The sequence below is a fragment of the Megalobrama amblycephala genome, linkage group LG10 (assembly GCF_018812025.1).
Source record: "Megalobrama amblycephala isolate DHTTF-2021 linkage group LG10, ASM1881202v1, whole genome shotgun sequence".
In the NCBI taxonomy this organism is placed as follows: domain Eukaryota; kingdom Metazoa; phylum Chordata; class Actinopteri; order Cypriniformes; family Xenocyprididae; genus Megalobrama; species Megalobrama amblycephala.
The window spans coordinates 26,777,516-26,786,659 of record NC_063053.1 but is presented as its reverse complement, the minus strand read 5'-3'; the positions used below and the strand labels follow the sequence as shown (position 1 = coordinate 26,786,659).

The following is a 9,144-nucleotide window of genomic DNA, read 5'->3' as shown; positions in this document are numbered from 1 at the left end:
TAAGGTGATACACCAGTGAGGGTATGCTTCTCATTGTGATGCTTTGCCCAACATGTCGATTTAGTTAAGTTACACACATATTTTTTTTAAAAAATGTTTTCCACTTGAGAGAAAAACATGAACATGTTATAGTTTGAAGGGAACTTCATTTTAACCAGTTTTATGAAGTTTCCATAGTTTGTGAAACCGTCTCAGGCGGAGGTCTGTTGGTCAGCGCACTGGAAGTATTATGAGCATCAAACTGCTGTAAGCACTTCTGACCAGTGAAGCGCAGCAAATTGGAGCTGTACAATGACATGGTTTAAAGGGCCCTAAGGCAATTACACGGAGGTCAGAGTCTTAGACATGCACCTGACCTTCATTCGCCTTGTGTCAGAGTTGACCTCTGAACTTTTAATTCCCATTATACAGCTTCAGACATCTTAGAACTGACCAGAGGTCTTATGACTTACTAAGAGGGGAGAAAAAGGTGATGAAGGTTGTGCTGTATGTGACATAGCAAGGATTTGTTATGTGCCTCGAGGTAGTTTGGAGTATCAGACTGTGTGGTATCATGGTTTAGGCATGACTGTATTCATATGCATTGTGGACACCTTAGAGAACGCATTTCAGCATTAGCCGTGGGTAGTGATGCTTGAAATGATTTCCATTCACACAGCCATGCAGACGGAGATGGAAGGAGAGAAAAACTGTGAGGCAGAGACAGTGAGAGAGAACAGCTGGAGAGAGACCATGATGGACAGACGTACTGGAAGTAAGGTAGCGTCTTGGGACAGAAGGAAAGATTTTAAAGAATACCTCAGCCAAAAATGAAACGTCTGTCTTCATTTACTTGTGCTCATGTTATTACAAACCCCTCTATGACTTTATTTCTTCCTTTCTTCCGGGGAACACAAAAGAAGGATTGTACTGGTTGCTTTTTTCCATGCCATTAGTCCTCATGGGGATAGAGGCTTTCAAGCTTCAAAAGGGATGCAAATGCATCATAAAAGTGGTAGTAATTGACACAATAAGAGTGCATATAACTTTTATTTTTAGCCATCTTTTCCATGACACAGCATTTCTACAGAGCCACGCTCATGACGCTCTGTACAATTCAGTAAACAATGCACTGATGAATACAACTGTGTAATTTATCTAAAGTAAGATCCAAAAGTCTGAGACAACTGGTGAAAATACTCCATCATGAATTGGCATAAGTGGTTCATGTAGCTGTATTCAGAAGACATTTCAAAACAAAATTATCAACAAAATTATCCACCGATAATCTTACCGTAGAGTGAGGTGTCATTAGGTGTTGCACTTATTTTTATCAGACACAATGGATAAAATCTGATTTCTGATTTCTGATTTCAGGCCACGTCAGGCAAGCTCGCATCGGTCGATAGTCAGCTGTTGCTGACGCGTACCAATCCAGTTTCGACACCTATCATAGCGGGCCATTTAAATTCCCACGCCTTCAGCATCTCTTCTATTGCTTTGCTGCTTGCAATTCAAACTCCCTCTTCCAACCCCAACTCCACCTAACCGAACCTGTAATCTAATCTAACTTGTTTCTTTTCTGTACACAGTTCACTATGTTAAACAATTTCTAGAATGTGTTTGCATTTTCTACAACTCATGTAATTATGAATTGTAATTATGTATGCTTATATTGGATCTTATATTGGCCGTATTCACAAAACATCTTAAGGCTAAAAGTAGCTCCTAACTTACAGATTTAGGAGAAACTCTTAAAAATAATGGGCGTGTCAGTCCTAAATTTAGGACTCCTAAATGTTTTCTCTAAGAGTATTTCACAAAGTATTTTAGGGCTAAATCTAGCTCCTAAACCTGTGAAACGTTAGGAGTAGTCAAGAGGACTCCTAAGTCACTAAGACCAAATCACAAACAGTCCTAATCCACCTAAAGACACTGTACACCATTGAGGCAATAGTGATAGAGCCTTAGGTGCTGAACCTTTTCTTCATAAATGCAATACATATTTTGATTTATGGAATACAATAAAATGGCAAAAAAAAATAATCAATAAATATATAAATAATGTACTATTTACCTGTGGCAGTTGTTTTCAAGGGTTCACACTTAAAAATGATCGAATAGAGTATAATATATATATATATATAAGCGCATTTGGCGTGCTGTCCAAGGGGATCGAGGGCTCCGATCTTGGAATTTGTTTGGAATTTATTTTGCCAAAACTCAGAGCTTGGAATTTATTTAGCCCAAACCCAGAGTTCGCCCCATATCCCAGCCGAGAGTGAGGAGCGGGTTGGCGGAGGGATGAATAAAACTGTCGAGGTAAGGCGAGTCGGCTCTCGTCTCCATATATACCTCCACTCGAGCTGATTAGAAAGACTGTTTGAATGTGTTCCTCCAAAAATTTGTTTATAAAGCATCATTTGTCACTTGAATTCTGTAATCTCTCGAGACGCAGACAATTAACTGAACATATTCTAGTTTAATTTGTGACACTTAGCCTACATTTTAAAATCTTTATTTCAATATGGCAACATTTTTATTAAAAAAAACTTTCTTTGAATATGGAAACATGACACCTCATTCTACAATATCCTTGATTAAATCGCTGACAGAGACTTTTCCTCCATCAGCCAATCACTGTGGCATAGTTAGTAAGTGTGTTGACATCATCCATAGCAACATGGTCAACCCCGCCCTTATTCTTAGCTTAAGACTTTTCTCTATTCCTTAGTAAAAGTTTGTCTCTGCAGCTTTGTGAATAGGTTTTAAGATAAAACTCTTAGCTAAGAACTTTTACTGCTATTTAGGAGAACTCTTAGTGGTAAGATAGTGGTGTTTACTTGTTGCATGGACAGGTGTGGGGAGTTTTGCCCAGAATAGAACCATACCGCCAACACTAACTGTATGCTATAATGTAATAAATTATATACTTGACGAAGTGGTCCTGACTGAACTGTTATGAACCCTATACTTTGTAATCTGATTGACATATTCATTTACATGCGCATTGCATGTATTCCGAAAAAAAAAAAAAAACTTCAGCGCATATCCAGTCACCGCATTCAGAACCGGAGAAAGCCATTTCAGTAATGTCACCAGAGCTACCGCAAGTATAATTGTCATTTTTGCCTTGATGACATCTTTTTAGCAAATATTTAGTAAACGCTCAGTCTCATCCACTGACCAGAGGCCTGTACCATGAAGCCAGATTAGCTTGCTAGCTAGGTAAGTTTCAGATTAGTTTGTGCCAATCCTGGGTTTTAGGTACCATGAAAATGACTTGGTTTTTAGTGGTGTTCATCACCATAGTAACTTACGCTCCATGGCTAACCGATGTAACCTATGTTTAAGCTATAGGTTTCAGAAGACTTGGGATTATAGCACATGAGTCATATGGACCACTTTCATGGTTCTTCATAGTGCCTGTGCATCCTTTTTAAAGCTCGAAATTCCCTTGTGTTCAACGGAAAAAAAGAATGTCATATTGGTGATTAAACAATGGCAGCATTTTTATATTTGGGTGAACTATTCATTTAAAGGAAGCATAGTAGGAAGCTTTCACAATGTAGGTGTAGGTGTTGGACATTCTGTGAGTTGGCTGCTTTGCCAACTGTATGAATATAAGCCCAATGATATTCTCCGCTCTTCCATGTACATGGTCTCTGATGTGTGAAGGCCAGGCTGGATTTCTCCAGCATGCATCTTTACCTCATTCAGCCTCTCTCAGCTGTCTGATTCATCTCTAATCAGCTTCTGCCCACTGGGAGTCCCGTGGGATGACAGCAGCAGGGGAGACCGCGAAAGCCAGAGGTTTAGAGCTCAGACAGAAAGAGAGCAGTTGGAGAGGTCGGGAATCCAGACTCCAGGGCATAATGGAGTGTTAATGTATTTGGTTGAGATGCTATAGTTTGCGGAGCCAGACGGGTTAAGAGAGCTGTTTAGAAGAGAACTAAAGATTTTGTAGGAACAAGATGAGTGTATAATGATGTAGACACTAGAGCTGCTGCAGAGAATGGTTGAGACCAGACATGAGGTCTGAGGGGGTGAGAGAGTGAGACTGCTGATGTTTTGGCAGATGGGGTAATCTCAGGTACAGATGGTGTTTGGAGGGCTTCAGTAGAGCGGTATGCAGGACATCAGATAGTAAATGCAGAGGCGTGTGTGTGCTGTGTGTGAACATGATGGGTATTGTAGTTCTAGACTAAATGTGAGCATTTACTTGCACAAAAACATATTCAGTATTCCTCAAAATTAATAAAAAACATGAAATGCAAACTTAAAATATTACGCAAACCTAGAATAGGCCTAATTAAATATGTAAAATCACAAATATAATTTATGTATTTAATCTCACTTAATTTAACAATGTCTTCGTTTTTGACCTTAAAGCATACTAATAAGCAATAAATAAATAAATGAATAAATAAACCAACCACATTTATTATTATTATTATTTTTTATTATTATTATTATTATTATTATTATTAAAATAAGATTGTGGAACTTTTTTCTCCTGCGTCCTATTCTTCTACATTCCAGCAAAAGGCTTGTTCATTTCTTTTGTTTAATTGTTATTACAAAAAAACAAGCAAGCCCAGCCCATTTGAGAAAAAGTAATGCAAAAGTAATGCAACACATTACTTTCCATTAATAGTTTTCAGGTAGCACAATTACTTTTTTAGAGAGTAACACAATATTTTAATGCATTGCTTTTAAAAGTAACTTATCCCAACACTGATCACAAATTATATTATCAGCATATCAATTTACTTAGTATTTGTTTAAATCCTCCTTTTCCTTTAATGACAACACAACCCTAAACCCTAAAACCTTCTGCTTATTTATATGGTTAAAAAAAATGTCTCAGACTTGGACCCTACTTTTTTATGATTTCATCAGTATTCACAGCATAGGTACTCATATGTAAAGTGTACAAATGTATAGACTCTAGACTAAGATCTAGACTAAGTTGTATGTAAACTGCTTGTATGGAAACTGGGACTTTGAATTGAATTTGACAGTTTACATAAATATTTCTGTGAAAGTCATTTGCAGGTTTCCCTTTCCATTTGTATACAATGTTCAGAGATGTAGACATCTTTTTAAATCTTTTGATATTCATCATAGAATGTTATATTTATGAAATTCATAGATACAATGGAAGTCAAAAGAGTCCAGTGTAGTTAATACAGTAGAGATTTGGGACAACATAAGGGTGAGAAAATTATGACAGAATTTTCATTTTTGGGTAAACTATCCCTTTAAATAACTTTACCAACAAAATAAGACCATTCTGATGCGTAGAGACCAAGACCAAACTTAGATTCACCCTAGCACTTACCAATATAATCAACCTGGACCGGGTGAAAATTCAAGCTGCTCTTCTCAGTATAGGGTGCACATATAGCTCTGTGCATGTATTTCCTCTTTCTACATGGCAAACTGAATGATTTATAGAGGTTCGCCGAAGCCAAATGCATTGGGCAGAGGTGCATTTTCACGTCTGACTAAGGGAGGCCTCAAGACTGAACTTTACCCTCAAATGTACAGCCTTGTGTGGTCTGAAAACCATCAAATGATGCTCTCTGCAATAATGGCGTCAATACATCCATTCTCAGGTTCTTTGAAGGACTTGACATTCCTGTCACAATGGTGAGTGCTTGGTTTAAAAAAAGGTGTGTTGTGTGTGCCAGAGAGAGAGCAATGCCTCATCTCTCCACTCTAGGGATGATGTTTTTAGAAGCCTTTCAGAAGAGATGTTCTTGCACAAGCCATTAGTCCATCTAAAGGGTCATACATTCAAACTATGTCAGATATGCCAGTTGCAATCACAGTTTTTCTAATGAGGCATGATGCACGTGATGGCTTTTTTCTTCACTATCATGCGTTTGAGAGGTTTCTTCTGCAGTAAAGCATCAGTCCTCTAGTAAAGCATCAGTTCAGTTCCGTGGCGAAACGCCATGGTGTAGATAAGCGGATTTCAAGCTTTGTATCAGCTGTCGCCATACTGCCAGCTTTCTGCTACTGGTAGTAGAAGAAAGTCGTTTGGTGACACCTACATCATTACTATAGCAGCCAATGTATCTGATTTGATCCCTTTCAAATAATGACAGTCAGAGCTGATAAAAGTCTGCCCGTCAGGATTGAAAGTGATCAGAAAACAAAGAAAATTCTGCACTCTGAAGCCACTTCAGTGAAGCTTCAGTGTAGGGTGTAACCCAGGACAATAAGTGCACTCTGATTGGCTGAACGCGTGCCATAAGAAACACCAGCACCCACCATTTTTAAAAAGCCATATAAACACACAGTTTACATAAAAACCAACTCCATGGAAAACAGTGAAAAGACATAAACATACAGAAATCTAATGAAAAAAGCATTTACCTGTCGCCTTTGTCTGCGGTGTTGTGTTCTTTTCCCAGCCTCGATGATATGTAGCACTGCAAGTTGTCATAGGAGAATTTGTCTCTTAGCCTTCCTTTTTGCTCTTCCAATCACAATTCTTATACATCTACATTCCATCTCTGTTATAACGAATCCCACGACACACAACAAAAACACAGCTCCGATCACGGCATCCTCAATTTTCCAGTTGTTGACATTGTTGAATGCTGTGCTTAAATAACGTTGCTATCGGCCGGCTTACGTCACTTCAGAGTTCCTACTGTCGATGGAAATGCAACCAGGAAAATGTGCCTAGATTAAAATGTAGTTCTCGGGTTCCTATGACCTACAACCCTTTTATGGGATCAACAGGCCAGCATAATCTCCCTTGCAACTTTTGGTTGCACATTTGGTGTCATGGCATTTGGTTATGAGACACTCAAGAAAGAATGTTGCTGACATCCAACCTGCTCCCTTGGGTGTAGTTTTGAGTGTTTATTGAGTTTGTTGGAGTGCATTTTGCTGGATATAATCAGATGAGCTGAAGCTGGCTCCAGCCTGGGTCATATTAGCTTAAAGGGTTAGTTTACCTAAAAAATGTCCCTCTTCCCTGTCAGTCTGTTACGCAGTTGGTACAGTGAACGCAATGTAGAGCTTCCGTGTTTAAGTCTGAACTATAGCTCAGTATTGGCTGAGGCTGTTCACGTGAGCACCAATTTGAATGTATTAAATACGTTGCTTTCTATGGGAGATAAAAGCCTCTTGGATTTCATCAAAAAACATCTTAATTTGTGTTCCGAAGATGAATGAAGGTCTTGCGTGTTTGGAACGACATGACAGAAATTTCATTTTAGGGTGAACTAATCCTTTAAAACCAGTTCCTGGAACATATAGACTCTAGTTTGCTGCAGGATAACAAACAAACAAACAAACAAACAAACAAACAAACAAAAAAATACAGGTCCATCAGTTGGCAGTCTTGGATCCAGGTGGCAGGTTATTTGGTTGCTTGGGTTTTCTGATGTTTGAAAAATAATGGGTTGGTTGATAGCTTAGATAAAAAGAACACATGCTAGAGAACTTTTATTTGCTGTATATATGCAATTTATCAAATTTATTAAAGGTGCCCTAGAACTTTTTTTAAAAGATGTAATATAAGTCTAAGGTGTCCCCTGAATGTGTCTGTGAAGTTTCAGCTCAAAATACCCCATAGATTTTTTTAAATTAATTTTTTTAACTGCCTATTTTGGGGCATAATTAGAAATGCGCCGATTCAGGGTGTGTGGCCCTTTAAATCTCGTGCTCCACACCCCAAGAGCTCGCGCTTGCCTTAAACAACATAAAAAAAGTTCAAACAGCTAATATAACCCTCAAAATGGATCTTTAAGTCAAGTCAAGTCAAGTCACCTTTATTTATATAGCGCTTTTTACAATGCAGATTGTGTCAAAGCAGCTTTACATTGATAACTGGTACATAATTTGGCTGCACAGCAGCTCTTAAATAATAGTTACAATGCAGGCAGATCAGAAGCACTGTTGAATAAATGTCAAGAATACTATTGAATATCAAATGTCAAGTGTCCCCAACTAAGCAAGCCAAAGGCGACAGCGGCAAGGAACCCAAACTCCATCAGGTGACATCAGGTGGCAAACAAGTGGCAAATAGGTGTTAAAATGGAGAAAAAAAAAACCTTGGGAGAAACCAGGCTTAGTTGGGGGGCCAGTTCTCCTCTGGCTTTACAAAGTGTTCGTCATGCAGCATGTCTAATCGCGTAAGTACAGTGTTTATTTTGATGTTTACATTGATTATGAATGACTTTGAGGCTATGCTCCGTGGCTAACGGCTAATGCTACACTGTTGGAGAGATTTATAAAGAATGAAGTTGTGTTTATGCATTATACAGACTGCAAGTGTTTAAAAATGAAAATAGCGACGGCTCTTGTCTCCGTGAATACAGTAAGAAACGATGGTAACTTTAACCACATTTAACAGTACATTAGCAACATGCTAACGAAACATTTAGAAAGACAATTTACAAATATCACTAAAAATATCATGTTATTATGAATCATGTCAGGTATTATTGCTCCATCTGCCATTTTTTGCTATTGTCCTTGCTTGCTTACCTAGTCTGTTGATTCAGCTGTGCACAGATCCAGATGTTCTGCCCTTGTCTAATGCCTTTCATAATGTTGGGAACATGGGCTGGCATATGCAAATATTGGGGGCGTACACCCCGACTGTTACGTAACAGTCGGTGTTATGTTGAGATTCGCCTGTTCTTCAGAGGTCTTTTAAACAAATGAGATTTATATAAGAAGGAGGAAACAATGGAGTTTGAGACTCGCTGTGTGTGTTTTCCATGTACTGAACTCTTGTTATTCAACTATGCCGAGGTAAATTCAATTTTTGAATCTAGGGCACCTTTAAGATATTGTATGATCAATGACAATGAATCGTCCCAATGTAGATTATTTTTATCACCACATACATATACTGCACACATACTTGCTTGCAAGTCTATTTTTATGCCTCCTCGCAAATTGTGCACATTTTGTTTTGACACCATACTTGATCTGCATAATTAATTTAGTGAATTTAAATGTTTTTACAAATCTGTATTATGTTGAATTATGTATAAGAAGATTCTATAAGATTAGCAGTGTTTATAGCAGTGGTACTTAAATGGCGGACCGCGGCTTGGTTCGATCTGGTCCGCGGGACATAATTGCCCCATTTTACTGTTTCTACAGTTTAAAATTAGCAGTACGTCAAAA

At 38.3% G+C, this 9,144-nt stretch overlaps 1 protein-coding gene across 1 annotated transcript in view; it reads left to right on the top strand.

Annotated features, from left to right (window-relative positions):
- Nucleotides 1–530: 530 nt before the first annotated feature.
- Nucleotides 531–9,144, top strand: part of LOC125277223 (protocadherin-15-like) — a 274,335-nt gene continuing 265,721 nt past the window's right edge. Inside the window, 1 exon segment of the mRNA XM_048205573.1 lies at nt 531–759. The gene's annotated coding sequence lies outside the window, so the exon portion shown is untranslated.